The following is a 20,112-nucleotide window of genomic DNA, read 5'->3' on the forward strand; positions in this document are numbered from 1 at the left end:
AACAAAGACAGTTGACTTGATATGCTGAAGCCTTGTGAGCTCATTCCTTGAGAGTGGCGTAGAAAGGAACACACAGAGGTGGAGAGGACAGTTGATGCATTACACCAGTGAGAATTGAACTGTTGCTGAAGTTGTATAACGGAACATAATGATCTCGGAGCTGATGCCTTTTGAGGTAGCACAGTGACGTATTCATCCCGAGCTGAAAAAACAGCCTTCTTGGGTTTTGTCTTGGACATGTGAAGAAAGATAAGTCAGTGTCATTCTTCAAGTGGAAAGCCAAGCCTGAGTTAAAGCTGGTGCTGTAAGCTGACTGTCAGCTGCCTTATAGAACTCAGCAGAGTTTGAAGACAGAAAAAATAAAGTACTATATTTTGATCACATTAACTGGAGCTCTTGTAAAGTCTTGTGGCAAGAGTAGTACATGGAATCGGAGAGGAAACTTACCTGCAGGATGCTTCCCATCTGATTGCTATATAACATTTAGACTTGGGCATAAACAAATCTGTTCTTCAGTTGGCAGTTTGCTGTAATTGCACAGCTTAATAGGGTCATTCTTAGAATAGACCCATTGTCTGTCAGCGCAGCGTGGACTCGGATGAGATGACAGGAAAAACCTTGGTTCTGTGCACCACAGCAAGAGTAAGTCAGATGTTTCCATTCCTGTCTGCTGGAAGCAATTTTTTGCAGCCTAGGCTTTTAGCATTTTAGTAGCAGCTTCCAAAGGACTGGTAGTGTGGTGGCTAGGAGGGTGGTCTGGTTTAGTAGCTTCTTGATGCAATATCTGACTTCCTGAGTGGTATCTTTTTAAAGGGAGAGAGAATTGTTTTGTTGAATTCCCGGGAGGATTATGCTGTGAGAATTAAGAAGAGAAATCTTCATGAGATCCAGACCTTTTGTTAGGGCTACTGATATGTATGCTGAAATCAGTGAGATGCACTTGTGAGCAATAACTCTAATAGAAGACACCTGAGAATATTAGATGTGTACTCAGGCATTTAGGTATACCCTGGTCAATACATACCACCATGAAATATGTAGAGGAATATGTAGAGGCACATGTACTTATTTTTTTTGTAGCTCAATCATTCATAATAGGAGGGGAAGGGAAAAAACAAAGCCAAAACATTCCTTCTTTCTTCCATCCAGATGAAAAGGCTACAGACTCTGGAATTTTTTGTTTAGCTGTTGTTTTCTGGCTCCCTCCCTCACTATTGAATTCCAGTCTTTTTGGACAAAATGGGTTGTGAAAGCTTTTCGGTCTTCTCAGAATCCATCATTTATTAACAGAAGAACTGTAAGATAATAAAAATAGGGTTTGAAGTTGAGTTATCATTATAGAAATTATGTATTTTAATGCATACAGATTATGCTCTTACATCTTCCAAGTAATTAATAACTAATTTCATACTGTTAATCCTTTTTACACAGGTTGTACTGCCATAGATAGTAAGATACCATTGATCTGTTAATGTTTTGAATAGATCAAGTTTTAATGTTACACCCTGTGCTATTTTTTTTTCTTTTTTTCTTTTGCTAAGTAGCTTTATCCTATATACTGCTATTATGAACTTCTCAGAGTTTTGAGGCTGAGTACATCACAGAACTTTTGTAGATCCTTCCTCCCAGGAAAACGGACTTGTCTTTTGAAATCGCCTTTGTAGATTGTGGAGCTGGTATGTCAAGAGTTACATTGGTTTTGGCCAGCAATGTGTTTTAATCTTGTGATTAAAATTGAAGTGAAATTGACTTCACTGTTACCAAGTTTGCTACTCCCAGCATCAGAAGGGCAAGCCTTTGTGGACAATAGAGTGACAGTTATTCACCCATGAAGGGGAGAAAACAACAACAAAAATATTATAAAACTGTGATTTGTATATGCAAGGTAGAGAACGTTAGAGCTTGGATGTTAGATTCTAGTTTGATTTTTGTACCTCCAGAAATTAGGTTGGTTGGTTTGTATTTGTCCCTGTAAATGAAGCTATTTTTCATAAGTACTTTTCTGAAATAATAGTTACAGAACTTTCCAAATGCTTTACAAACAAAAGTGAACTTCGAGGTGAAAGGTTGGGGTGTTTAAAGACACTTGAGGGCCTCCAGGGTGGATGTCTTATGTGACTTCAGAAGTGCCTAAGCAGGCATTTAGATGAGTGGGTAATTATCTATGTTGGTGAAAAGTGCTTCTGAAAGTGTGTTGCCCACTGATCAGCATTCATGCCTATATGAATATTTAGCTGCTTGTAGCACTGTTCATAGGGCTCTTGGCACCTGATTGGTGCTCAGCTTGGGCCATGTAGATAGGCTGTTTCTCATTATCAAAGTGTAAGAACTTGCCTAGCAAGAAATTGGGTGAAGTTTGGAAGATGTTGGGGTATGAAATAAGTTCATGAGATTCTGATGTCTTGTTTTCCTCGCTACTGCTTTGCATTCAGACAGTGGATTCCAGTTTATAACAGCACATATATGTTTTTGTCCATCTCCATGTCTCCCATGCTCCCCTGAACTTAATGACTTATTTTTTTGTCAATAAACCACAAATAAGCACTGACAAAACCCCAAATCCAATATTTATGTAAAATAATGCAGGGAAGATGCTGCTGAATGTGCTCATTTTCCAGCGCGTTCAGTATTTTTTTGTCTGCTCACTGAGCGTGAGATAGAATTTTCACCTAGCAATTTCAGACAGACTTTCATCTTGCAGAAACCATTTTTCTGGCAATTCAGAGTGTTTGCAGTATTTGGTTGGGCAAGCTAGAGGCATTGTGTCTTGGTGCAATGCCTTGTCACTATGTTAGTTAGCGAAGTGCCCTGTTTGAGGCTGGAAAGTAAAGCACCAGCTTATTAAAGAAAAGATCCTTTGTTGTGTATGTGTATGAGTGTGCCCCTGCACCTGTGCATATGCACTCTCAAACTGAGGATATGCATTCTTCACCTCTGCTAAATTTATGTCCTTTCAGCCTCCTTGCCAGGTTTTCATTTGGCTCAGCTTGTTCTTTCTGGCTTTGTTGGTCTCATCCAAGAGAGAAATATCTTTTGTCTTTTGAAGAATAAAGAAGTTACCTCAAGATTTTATTATGCTTCTACTGCTTAGGTTTGTAATGTACCACAAAGTATTACTGTTTAGGCTGAGGAGCATTCATGTCTGAAGAACCTAATGTTGCGCTTTGAATTTTGATAATCATGATAATAGAAAATTGATGCTACAGTGTAAACACTGTAGGCTCTGGAGCGCACTAAACCTGAGCTTGGTTGCAATTCCAGCACATGTGCAACTTAACTGCAATTGCTTTCTCTCTGACTTGTCATCACCTACTGAAATGAAGAGGAAAATCTCAGCAGTATCGATTCATGTCTGAAGGGTTTCACTTATGCTGTATGTCAGATGAAGTTTATTTTACAGTGAGTGAGAAAATGATAATATGGTTTTTTTTTAAATTGTAGGCTTTTGTTTTTTTAAGGGTTTCTTTGCCAAGAAAGGTTGCACCAGATGATACTTAAGGTCTCTTCCAGGCTGGTATTCCAGCCTGGTATGTTTCTATGAAAATTGAGAAATACATATAAAAGGCAAAGCACATAATAGTTTGGATCACTTTTCCAGGCTCTATTAATTGTCTTGAAAGAGTTATGATTTTTATTTCTATTAAAATCTCAGAGAAGAATTCTTATCCCACAGTGTTTGCTGCAGTGGGATAAGAAAGAGGACACTGAAGCTGTCCAAATCTGTACCTTCCATGAAAGATACCTCTAAAATCTGGAACTAGATGTTTGTAATTTCATTTAATACTTAACTCATTTTCATTTACTAAAGATAAATCTTACTTAGTGTCACAGATTATTTCTTTTCTCTTTATGCTTTCCATGTTAAGTTATCTTAAAGCCTATTTCAAAAGTACTTTGACTTGGAGGCAAATCCAAGCAGTATTTACCTTTTATATGTCTTATTTTGTTGTCACAGTTCATTCAAACTTGGTTATCAGTGAATTAATACCATTTACTACAGATAAAGATATAAGTCATTATCAAAAGGTTAAATGCTTGTGTGAATAATACCTGGTTGTTTTTTTGGAAGAAGCAGGTATTAGCACATAAGCACTGAGAATGCATGCTGTTATTTCCACATCATGAGCAGTAATCAACAACACAAAAGAAATGTGATTGCCATGTAGTTACCACTGCTGGTATTTTATAGTTCGGTACAGAAGGCATTGCTTCAACAACTTTTTTAGTGATGCATCTTATTTCTGTATCGTTCTTCATGTTAAGATAGCAGAGGCAAAAGTCTTACATGAGTAGAGGTGGTATACATGCTGGGTAATGCTTTATTTTGACTGCTTGTAGATGGGATCTAAAACCAGTCTGGATATTGTGTGAGATTTAATACCTGGAAAAAAATTAGGGTTTTTGTATTGTCGTCTGGAATTCTGTCATATCACTTTCTGGGACTCACTATAAAATGTTTGGCTAAGATCACAGATTCAACCACTTGCTTGTGATGCTAGCACTCACCAGACTGTCTTTTACACCCTAGCTATGCTTCAGAGAGCATCTGCTTGTTAGATAGAAAAGCCAAGTATTTCAAGCGTATTACTCTATTCTAAGCTTTTCCCCTTTCATCTAGAAGAAAAGACATTCTTTTCCAGGATTTGGAAAGTACGTTCTTTCAAGTCCCCAGAAATATTTTCTGAATTAAAATACTTGAAGAGACATCAGTTTAGTCTCCTGCCAGCTGCTCATCTTGAATGAACCAGAACAAAACGGCTTCCTTTAAGGCAGGACTTTGCAAGTTTGCCTTGGTTTTGAACTGGGCAGTGTAATTTCTCAGGGTTTTTTTTTTTGCTGTAAGCATTCTTGTTTCTGTATGTAACGTTGCCAAGATGTAATCACTACTTAATATGGCAAGAGAGCGTTTTTTTTACAAATGTATCTTAGTTTTTACGTTGCTTGACACCCTGCCCTTTGTCCTTGGCTTGCTGAAATTACCTTGGTTTCTCCTTCGTTGATGTGCTTTTCCTTTCTTTGTTCGTATCTCTTGACAGACATATCTCCTGAGAAGGCATTCAAAAGGGGATTTTTTTACTGCTTCCCATACAGTAAATCTAAAACTGATTCAAGACCTGTAACATCTAGAACAATGCCATATGTGCTGTATTGCTGGTTTCAAATCTTACTGTTCTTTATTTGCATCTAGCTAAGGACATAGTTGATAAAATGACAGCCTAGGAAATCTGCTGTTTAATAAGACTGCCTTGTGTGGTTTTTTTTCCTGCATTTGGCTTTTATTTTCCCACCTCTATTTGTACAAATCCAAAATGCCTTGGAATTCTTCAGACAATGTTGGCAACTCTCATCGGTGAGAGGCATCACAGCCCATAGCAATTTCTCCATGCTATTTACTAGGCAGAGTGGTTATCCTCAGTGCAGGGTGCCACAGTGCTCTTCGAAGAAAGCCCTGCAGCCTTATTAGAGTGCTTGAACCCAGTAGCCATTAACTTCTCCTTTAACAAGTCTACCGGGTAGAATTCCTTTAGGTTGTTGCATTGGCAGCATTAGTGGCATAGATAATTTCCCTCCTTCAACGGTGAACAGCAATGTTGAGAAGTATTTCACATTTATTTTTATCAGGGCTTTACAGGAGTGATACTTTCAAATGCACAAGTAGAAGCTGAACTTCCCTGCTTGGTTTCGATAAAGGTTCCTGTTTTGCCTTAGAAAATCTTCCCATGTTAACTGGCTGCATTTAGTTACTGAATTTTTGTTTTCATTAAACAATAACAATGAAAAATAAGTTTAGATTTTTGACATAGCATGAAGCGTTGAGTAGATGGTTGTGGAAATTACTGTCATCTTTTCAGCTACTTTTCACAGTTTTCTTATGATGTGAATGTTATCATTTAGTTGCTGCTAATGTGTAATGGTTGTTCAGATAGCGTTCTCAAAGGACAATAGAGATCTCAAAAGATTGACTTATTTATGCTTCCTTCTATTTTCTCACTCCATACAAATCTCAGAAATGCACAGAATGCTAGAGTCATAGAAAGCAGAGAGTACTGCTTCCTCTAATACAAGTTGGGACAGCTTTATTGGTTTGAAAAGATACAAATCCAGGTTTCAGAGAGAGGATTCTTCAGCGAAAGCTCAGAACCCAGGTTCCCCTTCTGACTTCCAAGCGCTGTTTATTCTGCATATTAGAAAGAGAGGATGTGGCTACTGCTGTCTCTCTCTTTTCTTCTGGGACCTTATTTCTACACTTGGGATGAAGGAGGTTCTGTTAGCCTTTTTAATCCAAGTCACAATGTGAGGTATGTAGTGGCAAATCATGGGTTGAAGGTTTTCTTCTTGAACAGTTTTCCTTTTGAACGGCTATTGTGAGTGAACGCGGGCAGTTAGTTTCATTTCAGCAAGATGAGACAATGAGCGTAAGTCAGGTTGTGAGTTTTTCCTAATCCTCCCAGTGTGTGTGGCATGGAAACAAACCCCAAAGTTCAAGCTCATTTTTCTGTTTTAAGTTGTATTACTAAAATTTGCTTGGACAAAAGTAATTTAGTAAAATGTTGTTCAAAAGATGTGTTTTCTGTAATAAAATGAGGACAGTAATGCATCTTTTAAATAGGATTGCTTATTTATTAACTCAGTGACATTGTATCATTGTTCTGTTCAAATATGCACTTGCTTGTCCTTCAGTTGTTGCACTTCACAAGATGCTAGAGTTTGTTTTCCCTCTGGCAAACTGATAAAGTTTTGGCTTGAAAAAACAACGAAACAGTCATCAAATCTGAGTTCATGAGAAGGTAAGCTACTTACTGGCATACGTTGGAAATTATATTTGCCTTCTCAATCCCTGTTTTGAATACTGTGGATTGATTAACTATGCATGTTTGGAAGGATTTTACTTAGCATAGTATTTTTGCATTCAAGCAGTAGATTAACTGGAAAATGAGTCATTAAACATGATTAACATTTAATTTCTGCTAGGTAGAGACAAGCTTGAAATAGCATTGTACTTCCTGTGACTGTAAAAGTGAACCCAAGGAAAGATGATCTGCTGGTGTACGTTTAGAAGAGTTCACTGCGGTGAATGGCAGTCTTCCCGTTCAGTGCAGGTTTTAGTGGCTTCTAATGAATCTTTGTCTTCATCTTGCTATTCTATGATTCTGTTGTCTTGATTCTTCTTTACAAAGCCCTTATAAACCCTTGGTCGTCATATATAGGAGACTTGCACAGCTGTTATTCACAATTAATGTGAATAAGTATTTAACAAAACTTAGGGTTATTATTATCCTTGGTTAGACTGATCCTGTTGCTTTCAGTTTCATAACTGAAGACGACAACCTAAGAAAATAATCTCTTTTAGTCATTAGTTTTCTGTGTTGGATAATCCTTACTGTTCATTTCCTCATTTTTTCATTTTAATGCCGTAGTGTAAATGTCTTTATTTTTGCACAGTGGTACCACATCTGGAGGTGCATTAAGAACAGTATATTTCCTTGCCAGGGTGAAAAAATATATGGACACAGAATTACAGTGAAAAAGGTTCAACATTCTCACTTTATGCTTTCCTGTCAGAATAAACTTCGGAATGTAATATATCAAGTGTACCTTTCAGGTATGAGGAGATATTGCTTAAAAAGTAAGTGTATGTAATGCTGTAGACTAAAGACTTCCATGTATTTTTCAGAATGATTTATTATTTAAGTATTATTGCAATGCCTTTTCTTACTCCCCCCCTCAATATTGACGAATTATAAGTATTTAGGAAACAAAATGATTATAATTGTATGCAGAGAATATATTGCATATAATTCACAGAAGCTGATACTTTCTAACAGTATTTTGCTGGATATTACAAAATACTCATTGCAGGAGAACTCAAGAGTCAGCATCTGATTGGAAGGACTGAACTCTGAAAATATATTAAAAGCTGTTGAGTGTTTGATCTGGTAGCACTTAGTAGGTCAAAGACGTTTAGGGGTCACTGCACTTGTACAGATAAAGACATCAGAGTAACCAGGGGGGTGGCATAAATTATTATTTCTACAGTAGTCCTGCTGGAAGATTAATAGGTTAGCTTTATCGGGTTAGTTTAACAGCTTTTAGCACAGTCAGATGACTGAACTTCTTCCACTGTTTATTTAGGGGTTTTTAGTGGGTTTTTTTTTCTTGGTATAAATGTTCTTCCAAGTTACAGTGAATGAAAGGGATGTTTTGTTCTGTAAATCCTATTATGAACCTTGCCCTTTCCACTTTCTCCATTTGGAAGCATTTTGTGACATTTAATGAGCTTGAGCACTGGATGAAACAAGATTTAGCCTTCTCATATACATGCCGCTGGGCTTGCAGGAGCAACACAGACAAAAATGAAAGTACATCGTAAAGATGTAGAGGGTTTGCCACAGGTCTTGCCTGGACTTCCTAGCAGGCTGTGGAGAATGTGTGGCTGTTAATGATTCCTGCCTGGAAGTAGCAGCAAATAGTCAAGCGTCTGTTTTATCCTAGTTGCACTTAATCACTCAGTTACATGTGCAAAGCTATCGCACAGGAGTTGAATTTTGCATATGTTCAGTGGCTTTAGAAAAAAAAAAACAAATAGTGCATCTTTCTCTTCTTGAGTTGTTTTCCACCCCTTATTTTTTTAATGTCTTTGTGTCTTTCCCCAAACCAAATATTCACTATTCAGAACAGCAGAAATGACCTGCTGCTGCTTGTACGAAATGCCAAGTTAAAGACTGAAACAAGCTATTAGTAGGCTGGAACTGTTTACTGATATTTACGAGTTCTCAGATGCCATTTGTTATACCAGAGCAATCCCAGCTGAAAGATACGTGCAGGATGTACAGTGTGTAGCATGATGTTGTGCCAGCTCAGCTTCTGCACGTCTGGCAGAAAAAACCTGCAATGATCTGTTGCCAAAATGCTAACAAGGGCCTATGTATCTTTTCTGCTGAAATATTTTCTGAATCACCAGTGATCCATGTGGCAGGCGCCGATTTCAGAATGCTTTGTTCATGCAAAATCCACTAAATCACAGTCTGGATTCCAAAGTCATATACTCCATCATCCCTTGCTGTTCTTTCATCATCTCAGCAAATGTAAATATTGCAGCATTTCTTTCTAACCAGCTCCTGGATGGAGGAGCAGTCCTCCAGGCAGTCACGGAGTTAGTCTTGAAATTTCTGTGCACACCCATGATGGCATGTGATTTGACCATTTAGTAGTGGGATAAGTGACCTTTACCCGTTTGGAACCTTAGAGAAATGTAGCTCTTGCCTGGAGAGAGAAGCCCACTTTATGCTGGTTGGCCAGTTTCCTTTTCCAACAATTCCATTGTACTTTGAGGCAACATAAAGGCACCTTCAGGCTCAAATATTTACACCATTATAAAAGATTCTTGTGCAACATTATAATCTTATGAAATACATTTTTACACAAAATAATTACCAGTAATTCAAGGTACAGTTTAATACTTTGTAAGCACCATGAGGTGCTTGGCATGGCAAAGTCTACCTTGATGTGACCTGCAGCAAAGGTGTTGCTGAAGATGGGCTGGAAAAGCAGGTTTTTTGACCACTTTTCAGTTTTCTGTTTCTTTTTAACCCCAAAAGAATAGGATCCCAGTGGGTGAAAGTTTTGCCTCGTTAGTCCTTGGCAGAACTCCACAGATCAGTTTTATCACCGAGACTGCCTTCTAGGAAAAACTGCCATGAATGTTAGGCAAAAAAATATGTGCTCCCCTTCATTTTCTTAGGATGTTAACTCTCTTGTCATGCCTTTCCATCTCTCCTGCTCTCTCATATGCATATTCTTCTATCTATGCATATAAAAGTATGCTGTCAGCTGCCATTTGTTTCCTGAAGTGTTTTTTGCCTATTTTTTGCAAGTATGCTTGCTGTATGCTGCTGCTGGAATGACAACGTATTAACTCTGAGATGATGAACTGCAGAATGGCTCTTTGGCAGTTGTTGCTGTTCTGAACTCTAATGCTTTTTTCCAGTTGTGGTATCCTTTGATGCCTCAGAAGTCACATCCTTTCTAAATTGACAGATACAGAGAATCAAATGTTATATTTTAATTAGAGATAAGAGCAGTGCTGAAGTCCTTTTGGCCAATAGCCATGACACGCTTTAATAAAGTGCTATAACTTTCACTTAGTGCTCTTTTCAAATCACTACAAGCACTTGCTCTTCTGCATACAATAAATGTAAGCCATAGAGCTCGATTGCTATTACTCAGAGCTTCAAATTCTAAAAGAATTAAACTTATTAGTGCCATGTAGGAGAATACTCAAATACCTGAGGTACTCTCAACTATGTTTGGTTTGATTTGGATTGGGTTGAAAATTTTACAGATTAATCACATTAATGTGCTTTTTAGGAGGTAAGAGATATTACTTTTAATTTATGTGTGACTGTCTTGCAGCCAAAGAGCACATTAGTGTTCAGTCTTTTATCAAGAGCAGATAGCTCTTCCGCTTTCTTCTGCCCACCTTCTGTCCCTTCTCTGCTGTGAGGGGACAGGTGACATTGTGGTACCATGGTTTCTTTCTATGCCCATTGCCTAATTTCTAAACACATATCCTGTCATTTTCTCTAGGTCTGTTTAGTGGCCATCCCATTTTCTTGGCAAGATTTACTTTTCACCTTCTTTTTGTCTTCGGTTGAGCCACTCTCCATTTTGCCACATCTTCCTTACTCTCCATTTTTACCAGTTAAATCTTTATCCCTTTGCCCCACACTCTACAAACCCTTCATTTAAGAGAAAAATAATCTATTTTGCCTTCTCTTTCCCTTTGTGTTCACAGTATCATAAGGACTTTGGGTTTTACTTGTTTTGTAGATAATTTCTGCTATATGATTATGATTTATAGGATTATTATTTATGAGTGGTCTCTACATATTCTTTATTTTAATACTGTACTAAATAATCTTTAAGATATAAAATCCCTTAAATACCTCCTTGGGCTGATGCTGTGTACATTTTTTTGTGAAATGAAAATAGATGGGTTGGGTTATTTTATAAGTCTGAAGCAAAAAGTATAATAACCTTTGCTAGACAATATAGGTTCTATCTTCTTATCTGGTTGAGTTGTACGGATAATTATGAGAGATGGTCAGACTTGTTTTGCTGAAATATTCATGTAATGTTTCTCTTGCCTTTCAGTGTTTTCTTTAAGTGGTTATTCCAGTATGGTTATGCTCACCACTCTGCACCACAGTGCTTCACAGAGCTGAATTTCAGCTGAGCTATAAAATAGTTTAGAAGAAGCTTTGGTTCTGCTCTTTCTCTTTACTTAATAGCAAAACATTGTTTATGTACTCCGAAGGATTGCAATCAAACTTTTAACTATCCCATTTTAAAATCCCTACAGTAGTTCTGTAAGTATACTATTTTTTTTTTTTTTTGGTTTTGTTAATTTAAATGGCACATTTATTTTGGTAACACAGTCACTTACATTGTATGAATGTTTTAATAGATTGTACACAAGTCCCAATGGTTTCTATTAGTTGTGCATAATAGATTACCTTGTTTGCCTTGTTAGTATGCCTTGTAGTCACTTAACTTGTGAATCTATGAGATGCTTGGGTCGTTGGCTATCACTAGAGAATATCTGAATGGAAAATGAGCCTGCCTTTAAGTAACAGAGGGATTAACTCTGGTTTTCAGTAGCTGGCTGTGAGCTGATAGCCTCCACAGATAGAAAGGATGTCTAGCCTTGTGGTCCAGCTGCTGACACTGGTATATCATCGTATCAGTGACTAGGCTGAGAAATGGCAGTGCATATGATCCTGTAACTGGTTTTCTTGTTTGAACTAACAAGATGTGTGCCCATTCTGTAAATTCCAGAGTCTGCATGAAACCATTGATCATCATTTCTGTGTGCAGCCTTTTAAAAGCAGCCGTGGTCTTCATGTCTATGGTTTTACCATCTGAAACCAAAAGTAGTAATAGACCTAAGTATTTTAAACTAAAACCCCACTAAACATAGTTTACTGAATTTACTTTACTTCACTTCAAAAAAACTGGAATACATTCCATTATAATTTAATTCTATTTCAGGGTTTTAAGTACGTATTACAAACTTAAAATACAAATCAGGGCTTTTTTTCTAAGGGATTAGAAACAACCCTGGACCATGTTGCTGGTGCACAAATCTTCAGAGGACTGAGGTCTAAAAATATACACAAATGATCACAGGGGTAAATGCTTTTGAAGTTACAGTCAAGTTCTGAAATAAGTGTAGGTTCATGTGATTGCAATTCATTAATGATTGAAATTAATGATAGTTTTAATATCTCTAGTAAAAAGTGTGCAGTTTATTTATTTAGACTGTAATAAACTTTTGGTTGTAAACGAGTGAACAGAAAGTGCTCATTTGCAGGTTTTCGTTGAATAGCTGTGGTCAGTATCAGAGGGTTGTTGAAAGAAAGGTAAATAAAATGAGATATAAGAGAATACTTGCATTTTCCAGGGTTGAAGTCGGGGACCTAAGCCATGGTACTGCCATTCATCTTGGTGGCTTTCAGAGCACTTACCAGTATATTCTTCTCTCAGAATTCACTTCCCTTGAAAACACACCGTAGGTTGATCTGTTGCTAGTTTGATTAAAAATATTTGTTGTATTATTTAAGTCTTTAATGATATTTTACACATATTCTTCATAGGACAAAAATGAAAATAGCAGGTAAAAAGAAAATGGAACATTAATAGTGCTAATGAATGTGGTGTAACTGGAAATGACTGATTCAGCCAAATGTATTTTGAGTTGAAAACTGTGTTTTGATAAATGATCTTTTCAGCCATCCTTCAAACATATTAAAACACTCAACTATAAATGCAGTGTAGTTCTATATAAGAACTTGAAATGGCTTCAGGGGTGACTGCAGATGGGTAGAAAGTATTAAAAAGCTTGACTGCCTACCAAAGTAGTTTTTCATTTGCCAGCTTCTTGCACCAAATTCATATCCTTCACTGATTTGCAGAAATGTCATTTGAACCACAGGAACAGTCTTTAGGCTCATGCTATATATATAGTGCAGAATATTTGTGAGTTGTAAGATTCATAACAAATGCTTAGTTATGAGAGAAATGCACCTGTAAATTGCTGTGGATTTTGGTGTAGAACTTGCTTGGGAAAAAAAGAAGTTTAATCAGTTAAATGGTCTTGTATTTAGTTCTTTATGTAAGTTTCTTTTAGAGGTGACATTTTTAAATGTCTGGTATTTTAGGTGGATTCCATGTGGCCTGGAAATGGAGCTGGGACTCCACATCCTTAGAATATCTCAGTGTTGTAGGCTTTTCAGAGAGATAAAACCAAAGTCTAAGGGGAACTTAGTGAAAAAGTCTGTCTGACAAAGAATTCCTGTTACTCTACCTTTATCCTAACATCTGCTTTAAAGCTTTTTATTTTTCTGCTCGTAACACACATATTTGGAGTGCAGTGATAAGGTCAATGACAAATTTGCTTATCCCATTCACTTGTTTTTGTAATCTGTTTAGGGTTAGCAGATTTTATATGAACACAAGCAAAAATACAGTAATGTCAATACCTGTACCACCTTTAGTATTGACTTGAACTCAAGTACTTCTCCATTAGTTTCTTAGACTTCAGCCCACTTCATTTTGTTACAGAGACTGTTATTTATGATGAATTCTCTTAGAAAATAACCATTGAGATCATCTGCTTGGAGAACAGTCCACATGGTCTGCACTAAAAGTGTAAGTTTATAGGGAGATTTTACAAACATGATTGACAGAAGTCTGGAGGCGGTAACCTCACGCAAAACTCAGTATCCTTGAGATGCCAGTTGTTAGGTTTAGCATCCAGCATTGATCAGAATCTTGTTCAGCACTTCATGGATTTGGTTTTAGCCAGTATTTATCTTTTGACACTTATTTTGAGATGGGAAGGAGCTTTCAATTGCTTTCCCATGGCAAAGTCCCTTGAGAAATGAAGAAGACAAAAGTTCTGTCTGCTACTCGTCTCCATCTCCCAGTTCGTAAGTCTTTTTTTACCCCAGTTTCAAGTTTTGGGTCATGGCTGTCCACAATAACACCAGACTTCAGGTCATATTTCTCCACAAATAATGGTATTTCCTGACTTTCTTAATGCTTGGATTTATTTTCAGGCATTTGACTCAGCAGTGGTGTGGCATTGGTGTAATTATTTACAGTTCATTGCTGCCCACAAATTCTATAAAAGCAATAGCAGTGCTTGAAGAATTTTCTTAGCGTCGTATAAAGAATGCTCACAAATTATGTGCTGTAGTTGAGGATGATGCTGCAGTTTTAATGAAGATTTGGCTTGCATTTACCAAAAAGAAGTACAAGTATTTTAAAGCAATGACAAAAATTGTGCAGATCTACAGGATTTCAGCAGATTTTTTTTTGTTCTTAACCTCTGCTTTTCTACTTTTTTATTAGAAAACTTTGTTTGCTTTTTGTGGGGACTTGCAGTTAGCACTGTCCTGCTGAGGTGAGCATCTCATTCTGAATTCACATCTACAGCTGCCGCTTTGCTGTCTGAAAAGTTTGGTTCCTAGGATTATCCCCTTTATGTGGGATGGGTTCTAAAGCATGGCAGTGTTATCAGTAGTGACCCTTACCTTAGAAAGATAACGGCTGTAAAAGCCATTTTCTGTTGTGAAGCTTTGTTTTACATGGTAGCCTGTTAGCTTGCTCAGGAAGCAGCACTGCAAGATGTAGGAGAGATTAATTTGAATTTCCTGTGAATCCCGAAGGAATACTGAAAGTCAGTCTAACACTTCTTGAACGAGTACTTGAATCACAACGGCCTTATCTAATGAAGTCAGAAATAGCTGTATATTTTAACTGGAACAGTATAAAACCATTCAAAAAACACCTTGAGTGTTCTAACTTGAACACTCTTTAAGTTAAGCTGTGCTTTTTTGTTCTTAATATAAATAGTATGAGCACTTGTCTTTTGGCTGACAGTGGCAGTATCTGACAGATATGCAATTCTGACCTAAAATTCCAATAAATGAGTCATTAATAAGATCTTTTTTTCTTAAAATTGGCTGATACTAATTTCTGACTGGTGATTCAGTAAATTGCACAGCACCATTTTAGGCTAGTTCTTTCCATTATTTCACCTAAAGTTTCACAGGTAGTTATAGCAGACTCTGTGAAGTTGTAACTTTTCTAGCTTGTTTGACATTATGAAACATGAATTTCACTGTCAGATACTCTAACCTTATTGTTTTCAGTTATTTTAAGCCAGGGAAGTTTAGGTGCATTATTTTGGCAACTTAAACTTTTGATGGAAATAAATGATCTAATAATAGATTAATATAAATGGATGTGAAGACTCAGAATGTAAAAGAGCATTTCTTACTCTTTTATTTACCAATGCTTCCACTGAATTCAAGGGGACTTTGGTTCTAAATGCTAAGTGTTCTTAATACAGTTGTAGCAGGCAACTGCTGGGTGTATCCCAAATGTCTGTTCTGAAAAAGGAGGAATAAGTGTGATGAGAACCAAGTGTGGCTGCTACTGAAAGCATAGGTTTTAACTAAGTACAAAGCCAGAGTAGAGTAGCAGTGTTCTGTAGGCAGATTAAAGAGCTGTTGGGTGTGATTTGTGCTTGCCATCATAATCTTTTGCTTATTATTTTCTGAAGTTTAGTCTATCTCCAGGGAAGTTACAAAATCAGTAGTGTGGACTACAGATGGATCCTATGGGAAATCAAGCTGAAATTCCACAAGTTTCTCCCTGTTATGGCGAAATGTTCTCTGGTCTGAAGGGCCTGCTCCGGCTTCTGTGGTGCGATATCTTGCTTCTAGCTGTAGCTAATTCTTCATGATCTCTGCTTGAAAGTTGCACCATTTGCTATATATAACAACTAAAATAAATAATGTGGTTGTATTTTAGACACTGCTGGATGTGATGAATTCACTTCAGTGAAGGCTTTGTCTTTTGCAGCGAAGTACCAGCTGTGCTTCTCGTATTGGTATAAGAAGATTCAAAAGCTTGAAGAGAGAGTACAAAATATGGGGGCCAGTTGCTAGCTTAGAAAGAAATATCCTTTTGAAGATTAGAAAGAAATTCTAGGTCCACAGTCACCGATTGTTGACTTAATTCGATCCAGCAACCGACTGTAAATGAATTAGTATTTACCTCCTGTGCCCACATTTCTCAGGAAGGTTGTGATTTTTGTTGTTCTGACTACCTCTTGAGATTTGAGGATGGGTCTTGAAAGCTCTGAAAGCCATTTGTCTGAAATCCATTCTCCAAATATCGGCTAACTAAAATTAGCAGTATTAAAGTTAATCACTTTGCACACTGTAGAAACAAAAGCTTCAAGCATTTGTGCCTACATTTAATAGATTTTATTAATCATTTGTCATTAACTTCTCTGTGAAGTTGATTTCTTGAGCATCTGCAATAAAACTTACAAAATGCTTTTGCTAGACACAAAGGTTCTGCCTTTTAAAAAAAAATACATAATTTAGTAACAGAAGAGGGAAAACAGGTTAATTTAGTTTAAAGCCTGCTTTATTGAGAGAAAAACATGCATTCGTAGAATCATAGACTGGTTTGGGCTGGAAGGGACATTAAGGCCATCCAGTTCCAACCCCCTGCCATGGGCAGGGACACCTCACACTAGACCATGTCACCCAGGACTCTATCCAAGCTGGCCTTGAATGCTGCCATTGATGGAGCATTCACAACTCACTTGGGCCTTACAGTAAAGAACTTCTTTCTTATATCCAACCTGAACTTCCCCATGATTGGATTCATTTCAGAAAGATGTTTTTTTTCAGGATATTCAAACAAAATGTAACTTAAGACTTATGCGAATGATACGTAATTAAACGTATGAGGTTTCTTTGTAACAGTAGTTTGTCATATCTGCTGCTTGTTGCTTCTAAAATCAGGTTTACTGTGGAGAAGGACTTTTGATTTGTTTGCTGTGGTAATTATTTATTATGAACATAGAATGATGATATATGAAGTTCATCCTCTGATACAAACCAATACGGATCCTATTGCAGTTAACAACCAAATTGTCAGTATATAGTTTTGGATTTTTGACTGTCTAGATGTGTCTCTTCATGCATACCATTCAAGCAGACTGATTTGCAGCTTTTAGTTCATATTGATTTCCAGCTGCCAGTGTGGTTTAGCTAACTTAATAGAACCATGACTGCTTGAATACGAGTGGTTATTTGCTTTCAGCTTTTTCACTGTCAGGAAGGGAAGAGAATTTATGAATGAAGTCTTGGAGGATACCTTTTATCATAGCCTCTGATGAGCGTATTAAAAAGAACATGTAAGCATCTAAAACTGATTAGGGGTAATTTAAGTTAGAAGAAAATGTTAGTTTAGCTGATGGCAGGGGACTCATCAGCATCATATGCGATAGTTTAGATGTCTGATAGGTCTGATGCAATATCATTAGATCATCCTTAAAGCAGAGCTGTTGAATTTTTGTTCTCTATAATTCTGGTTAGTTCTCTTGCAGAAAAACTTCCATGCCAAAATAATTTCAGATTCCCTTTCAAAGAATATGCATTCTGCTTCATAAAATATTCTCCAGCACAGTACAAAATAGTTCTACCACTGACTGGAGGTGTTTTACAAATAAGCCATTGCTGTTACTGTTTTAGAGAGGGTGTTTGGTTTTTGACAGACACTTGGTTGCTGACTGCTGTGGGTTAACTCCAGTAGGCACCCAGACGCTCACTCTCTCACCTCAGGGAGATGGTGAAGAGAATCAGAAGGGTGAAAGTGAGAAAACTTGTGGGTTGAGATAAAGGCAGTTCAACAGGTAGAGTAAAAGCCACACACGCAATCAAAGCAAAGCAAGGAATCCATTCACCACTTCCCATCGGTAGGCAGGAGTTCAGCCATTTCCAGGAAAGCAGGGCTACAGCATGCATAATAGTGACTTGGAAGACAAACATCATCACTCCAAATATCCCTCTCCCTTCTGCCTTCCTTCTTCCCCCAGCTCTTTATGCTGAGCATGACACCCTATGGTCTGGGACATCCCTTTGGTCAGTTGGGGTCAGCTGTCCTGGCCATGTCCCCTCCCAGCTCCTTGTGCACCCCCAGACTACTCACTGGTGGGGTGGGGTGAGGAGCAAGAATGGCCTTGGCTCTGTGCAAGGACTGCGCAGCGGTAACTAAAACATCCCTGTGTTATCAGCGCTGTTCTCAGCACAATCCAAAACATAGGCCTATACTAGCTACTAGGGAGAAAATTAACTCCATCCTAACCAATACACTGACCAAGAATACAGCAGTGCAGAAGGCAGATTCCCTGAGTTGCTCTGTTCATGTTTAAACACCTAAATCAAGCTAGTGTCATCATAACCATTACTATTATTTTATGTTCTGCCGTTTGCATTGTTCTCAGTTGGGAACCGAAACCTTTTTGTAAACCAAGACTGAATATTTGAATTTGTGTTTCTGATTTGTACTTTCTGCTTTAGGAAAGTTATTTTCTGTTCCAAGATCTGGTTAAATTCAGCTATAATAATACGAAATTTCATGCTAGTCAAATAGACTTGAATACTTTAACGACGACTGTAACCATGTTACCATTTTGTTTTAAACCAGTACTTGTTTGGCAGTAAGTTCTGAAATTAGCAGTGTTGTTGAAATTACATGCATGGAAAATACGATGCTTACTTTCTACAAAATCCATATTCATGTGTTTCACAGAGGGGAATGTACAAGTATCACACATTCATTTGTTGAACAGTCACTGTTCACACAGTCGCTGTTGAACAGTGACCTTAAAGATCTCCAGTCCTTTCCACTTTGGTTATTACTGCTGTCTTTCTTTGAAAATATGCTTCATATCACACTCTCCCATTATATCTGTCTTGGTCCACATTTAATGGATTATTAAATTGTTTTTCCTCTGGAATTCTAGAAAAAAAACTTCTAGAATTATTTCATATATATGTTGCTGTATATAAATTAAAATCATTCATGGGATTGACATAAATGACTGTTGTTCGGGGGGCGGGGGGAAGTGGGTACTGGCTCACACTGATGTCAGTTTCATGCAGATGTGGTAATTCAGTTTGTAACAGAATCCAGTTTCCTTAAATCCAGGCCACTTCCAGAGCTAAAAGCTTAGTGTTTGATTAATTGTTTTGAAGGGGTTTCATTCTATTTAAGGACTGTTTTTATTAATGTATTCTTCAAACCGAGACATAAAACATTATCGCTTTCTCAATCGCTATAGTAAGTGTTGAGATCTGAGAGGACCAGCTGTAGCAGCTGTGTTTCCCCTTGAATCTGGAAGCTAAGAAACTTTCATCTCTGTTGCTGTCTCAGCTGCCGGTCTCGGGCTATGGCCTTCCCATAACTCAAACCAATTTCAAAGCAATGTAAGTAACCTCGTTGGAATGCTTTTGGAAAACTGCAGGAAGAGGGTTTTTTTCTTCTTCTTTTTAAAGTAGTGCCTGTCCATTCTGTATGAATGTTTCCATTTTAAGGCAATCTATGCATGATTGTTGTGAACTGACAGACCCATCCTACAACCAGGTGAGGAATTTTGTTGCTGTTTCTTAAATGAGAAAAAATATGCAGATGACACATAAAGACTGAGCTTAAGAGGTTTGTTTAAATCTCTTTGATAGCTGCTTATAAGGGTATGACCTTTGAATCAGGTAGCACACAGAACTGTGTTTCAGGCATAGGTTTGCTATAATGGTAATGTTCCTGAAAGACATACAAACATTTCTAAGTTATATTGACACGATGGGCAGAATTGTGTTAAAGAATGGCAAAGCAGTGGGAGGAGAGCTTTTGAGACCTCACGGTAAGACCACACATTTACATGGGGGTTACTCCCTTCTGGATGTTTCTGACCTCAGAGAGAACCTCAGATTTTTTAGCCTTTCTTGACTGACTCCAGCGAAGTGTAGAATAGTAATAAGTGCGGGACTTTACAGGAAGGGAGGAATTCCTGCTGCTGACCTTCAGCAAAACTGAAAGAAAAGCCTTTGTTTTTCCTTCGGAATCCTAAAACTGTGATTGCCAAGCTGATGAAACACAGGAGAAAGCCCTTCTCTCCCCTGCAGTGTAGTGACAAAGTGGCTTACAGTCTCGCTAATAAGAAGCTGTCAATAGGGAAGAGTG

General features: G+C 37.6%; 1 protein-coding gene across 1 annotated transcript in view; it reads left to right on the plus strand.

Annotated features, from left to right (window-relative positions):
* The window catches only part of ROBO1 (roundabout guidance receptor 1), a 707,499-nt gene that overhangs the window by 508,767 nt on the left and 178,620 nt on the right, over positions 1–20,112 (plus strand). The window lies entirely within an intron of this gene.

Source organism: Pezoporus flaviventris, unplaced genomic scaffold (genome assembly GCF_033815535.1).
Source record: "Pezoporus flaviventris isolate CSIRO_AGI_PZ_B2104156 unplaced genomic scaffold, CSIRO_AGI_Pfla_v1 ptg000015l, whole genome shotgun sequence".
Classification (NCBI taxonomy): domain Eukaryota; kingdom Metazoa; phylum Chordata; class Aves; order Psittaciformes; family Psittacidae; genus Pezoporus; species Pezoporus flaviventris.